At 40.4% G+C, this 14,409-nt stretch overlaps 2 pseudogenes; one reads left to right on the plus strand and one right to left on the minus strand.

The window, feature by feature from the left end:
* Positions 1-1,585: 1,585 nt before the first annotated feature.
* LOC102953158 lies at positions 1,586-2,475 on the plus strand (annotated as a pseudogene).
* A 9,860-nt stretch (positions 2,476-12,335) lies between these two features.
* On the minus strand, positions 12,336-12,689 carry LOC102971544 (annotated as a pseudogene).
* Positions 12,690-14,409: the final 1,720 nt, after the last annotated feature.

The following is a 14,409-nucleotide window of genomic DNA, read 5'->3' on the forward strand; positions in this document are numbered from 1 at the left end:
CATAGTCAGAAAATATCTCCAACATATTAAAGGCCAAGTGATGGATACTATAATTTACCCTAGTAAAACAGATGTTGAATTATAAAAATTATACAAATACTGCAAAAATAGATGATATGAGAATGGGAAAATAACAGTAATATTCCTATACTCTGCTGCAGCAACAGTTAACATATTAAGATATGCAGGCAGTTGGATTATCAATTCCAACCACCTGCTCCCTTCCCTATAAGAGGATTATATGTGTAATCTGCAGTGCCTTCCCAAAGGTAGAGTGTACTTTCCTATTCCGTTGTCAATATGACTCGCTTTGGCCAATGAAATGTGAGCAGGAGTAATATATACCACAGTCAAGCAGAAACTTTAAGAACCGTTAGATAGTTCAGTCTCATCTCTTGCTTGTTTCCCTTGGCCATAAAAATGTCATTTCCTAAACAGGGACCGATCCTTCAGGTTGGTCTCAGAATGAGAAGAAACATGAAGCAGAGCCACCACCACTAATTCATAGATACCAACGTGTATTGCGAACGAGAAATGTGTATTATTGTAAGTCAATGAGATTAGTGTGGGGGGATGTTTGTTACCACACCAAAGCTAACTAATACATTATTTCCTCACAAATACAGTAGCAACTCTCTTACACTGAATTGTACTTTTAAAAAAAAATTATTTAAAAAAATTTTTTAACATGTATTTATTATTGAGAGACAGAGAGTGAGCAGGGGAGGGGCAGAGAGAGAGGGAGACACAGAATCTGAAGCAGGTTCCAGGCTCTGAGCTGTCAGCACAGAGCCTGACGTGGGGCTTGAACTCACAAACTGCGAGATCATGACCTGAGCCGAAGTCAGAGGCTTAACTGACTGAGCCACCCAGGCGTCCCCCAAAAATTTATTTTTAAGTAATATCTACACCCACTGTGAGGCTCAAACTTAAAACCCTGAAATCAAGAGTTATATGCTCCACTGACTGAGCCAACCTTGTGCCCCTGTTTTTTTTTTGTTTTTTTTTTTAGGTAATCTCTATGCCCAATGTGGGGCTTGAACTCATGATCCAGAGATCAAGAGTTGCATGCTCTACTGACTGAACCAGCCAGATACACCTTAACTGAATTGTACTTAACTGACTTTCCAGATTGACAAGTGTTCTCTTTTCCTTCTTTAAAACATATTCACACACACACACACACACACACACACACACACACTAACAATGCCCATGGCATTGAATATCCAAGGCTGGTAGGCTACTTTCCATCATGAGTGTTCAAGTCTGCCTGATTAGCCAACAAAGTGACCCAAATCAAGATAGATGCGAGGGCTATCATAAAAACTAGTTTGAGGTTCTGAGGTGGTTGGCTGTGACTCAGTGTTAAGAGAGAGAGCTCTGGAGGGAAGCTGCCAAAAACCAAATTTCAACTTTACCATGTGGTAAATATGTGACCTTGGTCAAATTACTAACACAGACACCAATATTGAGAGCTACTCATTTTCAAGGACTCTTTCAGAGAACGGTAAATAATAATCTAGTCCTGAGCTGGCTCTCCAAGGGTCATTAGCATCAAGATCTCCCCACAATGACAATATCTTCCATTAGAATTGAGTGCATTTTGCTGGAGAATTTCAGGCGTGGTGAATCTCCAGTGTAGGAGGAGGCATCCAGCTTTCTGCTCTTCATACATATTCCTACAAAAAAGGCTTGTCAGTGGGATTCTCTCAGCAAGTGCAGCATGTGACCATGGATGCCTCCGTCAGCTCTGTGGCCCTTTGCCAATCAGGAGGCTATGTCACCACCATTGGAACAAAGTTCTGTGCTATGAACTGGAAAGATCAGTCAGCAGTTGTCCTGGCCACAGTAGATAAAGACAAGAAAACTGGTCTGCTGAGAGATACTTTGCTGGCACCATGGCTGAGGAAATGGCCCTCGCAGTTCTGGAGTCACACCAGGGGTCCCTGTACTCCCTCTTTCCTGACCACTGCCTGGAAAAGTACTGTGACCAGTAGTTTGGATGGTCCCTGGGCCAAAAAATCTTCTATTACATTGACAGCTTGTCCTACTCCGTGGAAGCCTTTGACTATGACCTGCAGATAGGAAAGATCTCCTACTGCAGATGTGTTCACAAGCTGGAAAAAGAACAATTCCCAGGTGGAATGTGTATTGATACTGAGAGGAAGCTCTGGGTGGCCTGTCACAATGGAGAAAGAGTGATGCACTTAGATCCTAAGACAGGGAAAAGACTCCAAACTGTGAAGGAGCCTGTTGATGAAACAACTTCATGCTCCTTCTGAGGGCAGGACTTCTCTGAAATGTTTATGACCTGTGCCCAGGATGGAATGGACCCCATGCATGGGTCTTCTGCAGCAACCTGAAGCTGGTGGAATTTTCAAGATAACTGGCCCAGGAGTCAGAGGAATTCCTCTTTATCCCTATGTCAGGTCTTCTTTCCTACTGGAAGAACTTTTGTTAAATAAAAAGTGATTTGAAGACTTTTGAAGCTCTAGAAAATTCTAGAGCTAAAATTTCAATCTAGTTACCAAAAAATGTATAAAGAAATTACATTATGAGTAGAGTTACATTTTTATTTACAATTTTTAAAGGTAGATCATTTTAGTAAGGGGTGACAGGTAGTTTTTTTATTTTATTTTTTATTTTTTAAAATTTACATGCAAATTAGTTAGCATACAGTGAAACAATGATTTCAGGAGTAGATTCCTTAATGTCCCTTACCCATTTAGCCCATCCCCCCTCCCACAACCCCTCCAGCAAGCCTCAGTTTGTTCTCCATATTTATGAATTTCTTCTGTTTTGTCTCCCTCCCTGTTTTTATATTATTTTTGTTTCCCTTCCCTTATGTTCATCTGTTTTGTCTCTTAAAGTCCTCATATGAGTGAAGTCATATGATTTTTGTCTTTCTCTGACTGACTAATTTCACTTAGCATAATGCCCTCCAGTTCCATCCACGTAGTTGCAAATGGCAAGATTTCATTCTTTTTGATTGCTGAGTAATACTCCATTGTATATATATACCACATCTTCTTTATCCATTCATCCATCAATGGACATTTGGGCTCTTTCCATACTTTGGCTATTGTTGTTAGTGCTGCTATAAACACGGGGGTGCATGTGTCCCTTCGAAACAGCACACCTGTATCCTGTGGATAAATGCCTAGTAGTGCAATTGCTGGGTCGTAGGGTAGTTCTATTTTTAGTTTTTTTGAGGAACCTCCATACTGTTTTCCAGAGTGGCTGCACCAGCTTGCATTGCCACCAACAATACAAAAGAGATCCTCTTTCTCCGCATCCTCACCAACATCTGTTCTTGCCTGAGTTGTTAATGTTAGCCCATCTGACAGGTGTAAGGTCGTATCTCCTTGTGGTTTTGATTTGTATTTCCCTGATGATGAGTGATGGGCATTTTTTCATGTGCCAGATGGCATATATCCAGTTGGCCATCTGGATGTCTTCTTTGGAGAAGTGTCTATTAATGTCTTTTGCCCATTTCTTCACTGGATTATTTGTTTTTTGGGTGTTGAGTTTGATAAGTTCTTTACAGATTTTTTTTTTTAATTTTTTTTTCAACATTTTTTATTTTTTTATTTTTGGGACAGAGAGAGACAGAGCATGAACGGGGGAGGGGCAGAGAGAGAGGGAGACACAGAATCGGAAACGGGCTCCAGGCTCCGAGCCATCAGCCCAGAGCCTGACGCGGGGCTCGAACTCACGGACCGCGAGATCGTGACCTGGCTGAAGTCGGACGCTTAACCGACTGCGCCACCCAGGCGCCCCTCTTTACAGATTTTGGATACTAACCTTTTATCTGACATGTCATTTGCAAATATCTTCTCCCATTCCGTTGGTTGCCTTTTAGTTTTGCTGATTGTTTCCTTTGCTGTGCAGAAGCTTTTTATTTTGATGAGGTCCCAGTAATTCATTTTTGCTTTTCTTTCCCTTGCCTCCAGAGACATGTTGAGTAAGAAGTTGCTGCAGCCAAGATCAAAGAGGTTTTTGCCTGCTTTCTCCTTGAGGATTTTGATGGCTTCCTGTCTTATGTTTACGTCTTTCATCCATTTTGAGTTTATTTTTGTGTATGGTGTAAGAAAGTGGTCCAGGTTCATTCTTCTGCATGTCGCAGTCCAGTTTTCCCAGCACCACTTGCTGAAGAGACTGTCTTTATTCCATTGGCTATTTTTTCCTGCTTTGTCAAAGATTAGTTGGCCATATGTTTGTGGGTCCATTTCTGGGTTCTCTATTCTGTTCCATTGATCTGAGTGTCTGTTCTTGTGCCAGTACCATACTGTCTTAATGATTACAGCTTTGTAGTATAGCTTGAAGTCTGGGATTGTGATGCCTCCAGCTTTGGTTTTCTTTTTCAAGATTGCTTTGGTTATTTGGGGTCTTTTCTGGTGCCATACAAATTTTGGGATTATTTGTTCTAGCTCTGTGAAGAGTGCTGGTGTTACTTTGATAGGGATTGCATTGAATATGTAGGTTGCTTTGGGTAGTATCGACATTTTAACAATATTTGTTCTTCCTATCCAGGAGCATGGAATCTTTTTCCATTTTTTTGTGTCTTCTTCAATTTCTTTCATAAGCTTTCTATAGTTTTCAGTGTATAGATTTTTCACCTCTTTGTTTAGATTTATTCCTAGGTATTTTATGGTTTTTTGTGCCACTGTAAATGGGATCGATTCCTTGATTTCTCTTTCTATTGCTTCATTGTTGGTGTATAGGAATGCAACCGATTTCTGTGTGTTGATTTTATATCCTGCAACTTTGCTGAATTCATGAATCAGCTCTAGCAGTTTTTTGGTGGAATCTTTAGGGTTTTCCATTTAGAGTATCATGTCATCTGCAAAGAGTGAAAGTTTGACTTCCTCCTGGCCTATTTGGATGCCTTTTATTTCTTTGTGTTGTCTGCGGAGGCTAAGACTTCCAATACTATGTTGAATAACAGTGGCAAGAGTGGACATCCCTGTCTTGTTCCTGACCTTAGGGGGAAAGCTCTCAGTTTTTCCCCACTGAGGATGATATTAGCCTTGGGTCGTTCATATATGGCTTTTATGATGATGTTGAGGTTTGCCCTTCTATCCCTACTTTCTTGAGGGTTTTTATCAAGAAAGGATGCTGTATTTTGTCAAATGCTTTCTCTGCATCTATTGAGAGGATCCTATGGTTCTTGTCCTTTCTTTTATTGATGTGATGAATCACCTTAATTGTTTTGCGGATATTGAACCAGCCCTGCATCCCAGGTATAAATCCCGCTTGGTCATGGTGAATAATTTTTTTAATGTATTGTTGGATCCGGTTGGCTAATATCTTGTTGAGGATTTCTGCATCCATGTTCATCAGGGAAATTGGTCTATAGTCCTCCTTTTTAGTGTGGTCTCTGTCTGGTTTTGGAATCAAGGTAATGCTGGCTTCATAGAAAGAGTTTGGAAGTTTTCCTTCTGTTTCTATTTTTTGGAACAGTTTCACGAGAATAGGTGTTAACTCTTCCTTAAATGTTTGGCAGAATTCCCCTGGAAAGCCATCTGGCCCTGGACTCTTGTTTTTTGGCAGATTTTTTATTACTAATTCGATTTCCTTACTGGTTATGGGTCTGTTCAAATTTTCTATTTCTTCCTGTTTCAGTTTTGGTAGTGTATATGTTTCTAGGAATTTGTGCATTTCTTCCAGATTACCCATTTTATTGGCATATAATTGCTCATAATATTCTCTTATTGTTTTTATTTCTGTTGTGTTGGTTGTGATCTCTCCTCTTTCATTCTTGATTTTATTTATTTTGGTCCTTTCCTTTTTCTTTTTGATCAAACTGGCTAGTGGTTTATCAATTTTATTAATTCTTTCAAAGAACCAGCTTCTGGTTTCATTGAGCTGTTCTACTGTTTTTGTTTTTGTTTTTTTTGTTTTTTGTTTTTCTTGTTTTGATGGCATTACTTTCTGCTCTAATCTTTATTATTTCCTGTCTTCTGCTGGTTTTGGGTTTTATTTGCTGTTCTTTTTCCAGCTCCTTAAGGCGTAAGGTTAGATTGTGTATCTGAGATCTTTCTTCCTTCTTTAGGAAGGCCTGGGTTGCTATATACTTTCCTCTTATGACCACCTTTGCTGCATCCCAGAGGTTTTGGGTTGTGGTGTTATCATTTTCATTGACTTCCATATACCTTTTAATTTCCTCTTTAACTTCTGGGTTAGCCCATTCATTCTTTAGTAGGATGTTCTTCAGTCTCCAAGTATTTATTACCTTTCCAATTTTTTTCTTATGGTTCATTTCGAGTTTCATAGCATTGTGGTCTGAAAATATGCATGGTATGATCTTGATCTTTTTGTACTTACTTAGGGCTGATTTGTGTCCCAGTATATGGTCTATTCTGGAGAACGTTCCATGTGCACTGGAGAAGAATGTATATTCTGCTGCTTTAGGATGAAATGTTCTGAATATATCTGTTAAGTCCATCAGGTCCAGTGTGTCATTCAAAGCCATTGTTTCCTTGTTGATTTTTTGATTAGATGATCTGTTCATTGCTGTGAGTGGGGTGTTGAAGTCTCCTACTATTGTGGTATTATTATCAATGAGTTTCTCTATGTTTATGATTAATTGATTTATATATTTGGGTGCTCTCACATTTGGCACATAAATGTTTACAATTGTTAGGTCTTCTTGGTGGATAGACCCCTTGATTATGATATAATGCCCTTCTGCATCTCTTGATACAGTCTTTATTTAAAGTCTAGATTGTCTGATATAAGTATGGCTACTCTGGCTTTCTTTTGTTGACCATTAGCATGATAGATGGTTCTCCATCCCCTTATTTTCAATCTGAAGGTGTCTTTAGGTCTAAAGTGGGTCTCTTGTAAACAGCATATAGATGGATCTTGTTTTCTTATCCATTCTGTTACCCTATGTCTTTTGATTGGAGCATTGAGTCCATTGACATTTAGAGTGAGTACCAAAAGATATGAATTTATTGCCATTATGTTGCTTGTAGAATTGGGAGTTTCTAGTAGTGTTCTCTGGTCCTTTCTAATCTTTTGTTGCTTTGGATATATATATATATTTTTTTTCATCTTTTCTCCCCTCAGAAAGTCCCCCTTAAAATTTCTTTCAGGGCTGGTTTAGTGGTCACCAACTCCTTTAATTTTTGTTTGTCTGGGAAACTTTTTATCTCTCCTTCTATTTTGAATGACAGCCTTGCTGGATAAAGAATTCTTGGCTGCATATTTTTCTGATTCAGCACATTGAATATATCTGCCACTCCTTTCTGGCCTGCCAAGTTTCTGTGGATAGTCTGCTGCAAACCTGATCTGTCTTCCCTTGTATATTAGGGACTTTTTTCCCCTTGCTGCTTTCATGATTCTCTCCTTGCCTGAGTATTTTGTGAATTTGACTATGATATGCTTTGTTGATGGTCGGTTTTTGTTGAATCTAATGGGGGTCCTCTGTGCTTCCTGGATTTTGACATCTGTGTCTTTCCCCAGGTTAGGAAAGTTTTCTGCTATGATTTGCTCACATAACCCTTCCACCCTTGTTTCTCTCTCTTCCTTTTATGGGACCCCTATGATTCTGATGTTGTTCCTTTTTAATGAGTCACTGATTTCTCTAATTCTTAAATCGTGCTCTTTTGCCTTAATCTCCCTCTTTTTTTCTGCTTCGTTATTCTCTATAAGTTTGTCCTCTATATTGCTGATTCTCTATTCTGCCTGGTCCATCCTTGCCGCCACTGCATCCATCCGTGATTGCAGCTCAGTTATAGCATTTTTAATTTCATTCTGGCTATTTTTTACTTCTTTTATCTCCGCAGAAAGGGATTCTAATCTATTTTCGACTCCAGCTAGTATTCTTATTATCGTGATTCTAAATTCTGGTTCAGACATCTTGCTTGTATCTGTGTTGGTTAAATCCCTGGCTGTTGTTTCTTCATGCTCTTTCTTTTGGGGTGAATTCCTTCGTTTTGTCATTTTGAAGGGAGAAAAGGAATTAATGAGGTAGAAAAATTGAAATTAAAAAAATTAAAATTAAAAAAATATTAAAATTAAAAATTAAACACACACACACACACACACACACAAATCAAATGATGCTAGGTCCTAGGTGTGTTTTGGTCTGGGTGTTGAAAGTGGTTTGACAGATTAGAGAAAAAAAAAGGGGAGGGAAGGAAATCGTTTGAGAATTTGAAAAAATGAATACACTGAAGTAGACTCAAGTGAGATGATGCGGTAAAATAGAATTTGAAAAAATATACACAAAAGTAAAGAATATAGTAGAAAAAAATTAAAGAAAAATATTTTTAATAAAAATTAAAAAGAAATATGAATTTTTCGTTTTTCTGTATTTAAGAAAAAAGAAATGAAAAAGAGAAAAAAGATAAAAAAGGGGAAAAAAGAAATCGTTTGAAAATTTGGAAAAGTGAATACATTGTCATAGACTAAAATAAATTGATGGAAGTAAAATAGAATTTGAAAAAATTTGCATAAAAGTAAAAAAAATAGTAATAAAAATTAAAGAAAGATATTCTTAATAAAAATTGAACATTAAAACGAATTTTTTGTCTTTATTCAAGAAAAAGAAAAGAATTGTAAAAGAGAAAAAGAAAAAAGAAAAAAGAAAGAAAGAAAATTGAATAGATGAACCTGCTAACAGATTGAAGTAGGACTGAAATTGCTTTGTTTTCCCCTAGAAGTCAGTCTACGTAGCTCTTTATAGTCCATAAATTAAGCCGGCGGTGAGACATGAGCTCTTGAAGAGCGAATTTGGCCCAGTTGGGCAGGGCTCAGTGTAATGGCTCTGCTCTCCACTAGATGGTGCTGCTAGCCTACTGGGGTGAATTGTTGCAGTGCTTGTAGGTGCGTATGCGCATGCGTGGGAGCGGTGAAAATGGAGTCACCCAGCCACCCAGTCTGTTCTTCCAGATCAGCAATCGTGTACTGGTCCTCTGTCCAGCTCTTGTCCACTCCCTGCCTTTCCACTCTCCGTGACCAGGCCCCAGGCAATACCTCTCTCCCAAGTTTGTCTCAGATGTGGCTGTTTTCCCCAGCCCCTTAACTTTCAAGGACTGCGGCTTTGACCCGTTCCGCCCCTCTGAGGGAGGGTCTCACTGAACAATGGCCAAATGAGCAATGGCCGAATGAGCAATGGCCGAATGTCAGCTGGACCCAGGAATGCCCGCTGGACCCTGCTGTTGCCGGTGCTCGGAGACTGCGGCCAGGTGTCAGCCCGTCCCAGAAAAAGTTCGCAAGACAGTGTAGCAGCAGTGTTTCAGGGATTATGGGAAATCACAACACACATCTGGCACCAGGCTTCACCCTTAACGACCTTGTTCAGCTCCAGTGAATGTGGCCATTTTCGGGGGTCTGCTGGGACTAGGTGGCTTCAACAGTCTCTACCAAATGTCCTTCCAGCAGTGGAACCGCTTTTCCCTGTGTGGCCTGAGAACCTCCCAGACCCCACTCTGTTCCTGGGGATTCGCCCTTCCCACCAGAGCTCTGCCAGGTATTGAGCTGTGGAGTCGCATCCTTTGCGCTCCCCTTGTTTACAGTCTTAATGGAATTTAAACCTTCTCCTTTCTCCCTTTTCAGTTTAGTCCCTGTGGCTGTTTCCAATTTTCCACTTTCTCTCCAGCTGCTTTTTGGGAGGGGTGCTTTTCCTGTATTCTCCCCCTTCCCCCAGTCCTCTCTCCGCCTGCAAAAGTGGCTCCCTGCCCACCGGCAGCTTCTCTCTCCCCAAGTTCACCTCTCCGCGCCACGTACCTGCTGAATTCTGTGGTTCAGGTTGTGCAGATGTTGTGTTAATCCTCCAATCATTTTTCTAGGTGTGTAGGATGGTTTAGTGTTGGTCTGGCTGTATTTCATGGACACGAGACACACAAAAAAACTTCCATGCTGTTCCGCCATCTTGGCTCCCTCCCCCCAAATCTCCTCCTTATTTTTAACCTAAGCAACCAATATGGATCCTTTGTCCATAACCTAATCTGTTGTGACCATGTCACAAGTCCCAGGGACATTTGTTTTTCCCACCCTTTAGTAGACAGTGCTTTGAAGGCTCCCTGGGTGTTACACCAGCCTCACACCTCCACAGAGGGGTCAAGCAGGTCCCCATTTCCACCTATGATAAATGTACCATATGAAAACTTATTTCCTTGAGACGTTTTTGATGGCAAGTGGGGAATTGGAATTCTCAAGGCTTTTGCTTGTTCTCAAGAAATGAGTTTTTCAAGAAACCCGTTGGGTGACTCAACAAGAGGCTATAAGGGACATAAAAACACTGGAGTTGTTTCACAAAATGTGGAATAAAAAAACCCAAACACTTATAGATGGAAATATTACTTTGTAAAATACATGGTTTCAAATACGAGTAGTTAAATTAATAAACTAGATGAACACAGACATAACTATTTCTTCTATGTCTCAAAAGTTTTACATATTCATGATGAATAAAAGTTGGGAAAATTGAGATATTTTGGTAAGGAGTTGTCATGCATTGGGTTATATAAGGTGGTTTTTCAGTTACAGAAGGAGACTCATTTCCTGAGAAGACTCTGACTCCCCTGTCCTTCCACATTTTATTTTATTTTTTAAAACATTTTATTTTATTTTATTTTTTAACTTTGTGAAGTCACTCCTCTTTCTTTTTTTTTTAAATTTTTTAATGTTTATTTATTTGAGAGACAGAGCATGAGTGGGGGAGGGACAGAGAGAGACAGAGACACAGAATCCGAAGCAGGCTCCAGGCTCTGAGCTGTCAGCACAGAGCCCGACGCGGGGCTCCAACTCACAAACCGCGAGATCGTGACCTGAGCCGAAGTCAGACGCTCAACTGACTGAGCCACCCAGGTGCCCCAGTCACTCCTCTTTCTATTGCTCTTGATTAGTTTTCCCACTTTTTCCACACAAAGAGTTTTCTGGAATATGCTCTGGATTTGGTCTCCGGTCATTGACCATCCTCAGGTACCACTGGCTCTGCTCCCCTTTTATCTGAGGTTCTGCTGGCTTCTCACTGATTCTCTTCCCCTAGTTTTATACATCCTTCATGATACATGGGAACAACTGCTCAAGTGCAGGAGACAAGGCAAACCCAACTCCAACGACCTCAAACATTAGGAGTCAGGGAGTCAATTTCCTTTTTCATTACCTCCTTAGCCTGGAGGGATACTCCAGTGGTTTCTACTTGGTGTTTCCTATTACAATAAACACTCTTTAAATCCTGGAGCAGCTCCATGGCAGTCAGGCCTTGGGGAAATGACCCTGATGTCTGCTGCCTCATAGGACCTGCCGTTGACACTGGTCAAATCTTCAATTGTCACCTGGTGCTATTAAGGCCATGATTAGTGGACCAAGTTGGTGGTCTGAGTATCAAGGAATCAGTTCTATCTCAGAGTGAGGGTCAATTGTAACTGAAAGTTTGGGGGGAATCCTCTCTACCTGGCACAGTTACCTGGCAAAATCACCACAGGTTTTTGGTGAAAGACTAGGAGGAAGGTGCGTAGTATGCACTTGTGCTGTTGAAGTTCATCAGGGGCCTCTTAAGTCTGCAAATAGGCTTACCTGGGGCTGCAACTCTAGTAAAGTTGGGCCTCTATTCACCAGACCTAAAGTACATTTGATTATACAGTTTATATGTAGTTGGATGATGCTGTTGACCAAATATTTCCTACTCTCTACCTTCAGGGCACCTGCCTGTTTGCACTTCTTACCCCCTTGTGCTTTAGTGGGGAACACATGACTAGTTCTGGCCAATCAGTTATGATCAGATGACGTGTGCCACTTCAGGACCAAAGCATCTGGTCGCCAATTTGTCACCTTTCAGAACAATTCCTCTGCTTGTGAGTCTGGCAATATTCAAGATCGTGACGGTCCCATCAGCCTAGATCCTAGAGTGAGAAAGTCAAGTGAAAGGGATCTGGCAACTAGCAATAGATACACAACATGAACAAGAAATAAACTTTTGTTATCTTATATCATTAAGATTTTGACATAATCGGGGCACCTGGTTGGCTCAGTTGGTTAAATGTTTGACTTCAACTCAGGTCATGATCTCTGGTTTGTGAGTTCGAGCCCTGCATCTGGGCTCTCTGCTGTCAGCATGAAGCCCACTTTGGATCCTCTGTCTCCCTCTCTCTCTGCCCCTCTCAGAAAGAAAGTCAGACACTCTCTGTCTCTCTCTCTCTGTCTCTCTCTCGTGCATGCCACCAATGAATCAAATGAATAAAAACATTTATTCAAATGTTTTGAATGAACAAAAATGAATAAAACATTAAAGAAATTTAAAAAAAGATTTTGACATAATCTAGCGTACTTTTGTTTTTGTTGCCTTTTTTTTCATTACTCAACAAAGCTTCATTTTTTTATTTAGCTTTCTGACTCTGAGTTTGTGCCTTCAACACTTTCACAACATCTTCAGTAAGGAAAGCGCACTTGATCCTGTCACAAACACACTCAGCACACAAGGAGTCACCCTAGGCCCTGCCGACATGTTTTTTTAGTTCTAGGCAACCTCATAAGTTCATAAGAACTGTAGACCTCACAACACAAACTCCTCCAAGTCAGCCTGGGTGCGTGCCACACGTAGATTTTGGTGCTTTCCCAACCTACCTGGTATAAAGGCAAATGGCTTTATTACCAGGGGTTTAGGACAGGCTAGTTTTGTTAGAGGTTGTATTGTAGGACAGCCTACAATGATGTGTCAAATGCGCCACCATCCTGAATGCCTATGGATGCTGCCCCCAGAAGAGAGTTAGCATACTATGATCGACCCAGAAACTGATGCTGGGAGATGAAGCATGCCTCAACAAAAACCTGACTCTTGTGGCTTTGACTTAGGGATCAACTCATGGAGCAAGAAAGCTGACTTTGGAAGCTGTTTCATATTGATACAGTTGACAAAACCATCACCTGCAATTACTCGGAAGGTAGATAATGAACCTAGTAAGCTTGTGACCTGATAAGCTTGTAGCTTGTAGCTCCAGAAGAGTCTAAAAAACATATGTTAGTAGCTTGTGTTGGTTGGTGTTGACTGCATATTACACGATACTTCAAGAAAATGATATACTCAGGAAATAATGAACTAATTTATTGTAAGCAGGAATGGAAGGGAAGAGAAAGTTTTGGCAGCCTTAGTTCCATCCTGAGGCCTCCTCCTTTGGCTTGTAGAGGGACCATCTTCTCCCCTTTGTCTTCATGAGGTCTTTGCATGTGTCTATGTCTTAATTGCCTCTTCTTCTTCTTCTTTTTAATGTTTATTTACTTATTTTGAGAGAGAAAGAGAATCCCAAGCCGACTCTACACTCAGTAGGAGAATAGTGCAGGGCTCAACCCCATGAACCGTAGATCATGACCTGAGCCAAAATCAAGAGTCAGCCCCTTATCCAACTGAGCTACCCAGGCCCCCTCTAATTGTCTCTTCTTATAAAGACACTAGCCATACTGGAGTAGAGTCCACCCCAATGACCTCATTTATCCTTAACTATCTCTTTAAAGACCCTATCTCTGGGATGCCTGGCTCACTCAGTCAGAGGAGCATGTGACCCTTGATCTCAGGGTCGTAAGTTCGAGGTTCATGCTGGTGTAGAAATTTCTTAAATAAATAGAACTTTAAAAAAAGACCTTACTTCCAAATATTCTGAGGTTCTGAGGGTTAGAACTTGAACACATGAATTTGGGGTGGGGGGTGGCACAATTCAGCCCACAAGACTCTCCCACCAAGCTTGATGGGTTTAAGGTACCTGGAATTAAATAGATGGAGATGAGAAGAAAGAACTGTGGTTATGCTACTGCAAATAAAGCTGATTGGAATCAAATTGTTTAGAATGATAATGAAATGTCTGGGGCGCCTGGGTGGCTCAGTGGGTTGAGCATCAGACTCTTGATTTTGGCTTAGGTCATAATCTCATGCTTCATGGGATTGAGCCCCATGCCTGACTCTGCTTTGATAGTGTGGAGCCTGCTTGAGATTCTCTCTCCCCCTCTCTCTCTCTGCCCCTGACATCTGCTCAAATGCTCTCTCTCTCAAAAAAAAAAAAAAAAGAATGATAATGAAATGTCACTCCATATCTATGGTAGTTCTCCTTGCCTTAAATCTAATTTGATCATAGTAGAGCCTTATCGGGTGTTTTTTTTTTTTTTAAATGATTAGTGTTTTAGATACAGTGCTTCCATTTTGTTTTCAGTTTATGTATAAACAACAGATAGTTGTGTTTTGCTTTATTGTCCAAGATGAACTCTCTGCCTTTTAATGTTTTCCCAGTTCTATTGAGAAATAATTGACATATAACATTGTATTAGTTTAAGGTGTGCAACATCACGATTTGATCTATGTATATATTGTGAAATGATCAGCGCAATAAGTTAACATCCATCACCTCACACAGTTATACATTTTTTTATTGTAGTGAGAACTTTTAAGATGTACTCTCTTAGCAA

The sequence above is a fragment of the Panthera tigris genome, chromosome D2 (assembly GCF_018350195.1).
Source record: "Panthera tigris isolate Pti1 chromosome D2, P.tigris_Pti1_mat1.1, whole genome shotgun sequence".
Classification (NCBI taxonomy): Eukaryota; Metazoa; Chordata; class Mammalia; order Carnivora; family Felidae; genus Panthera; species Panthera tigris.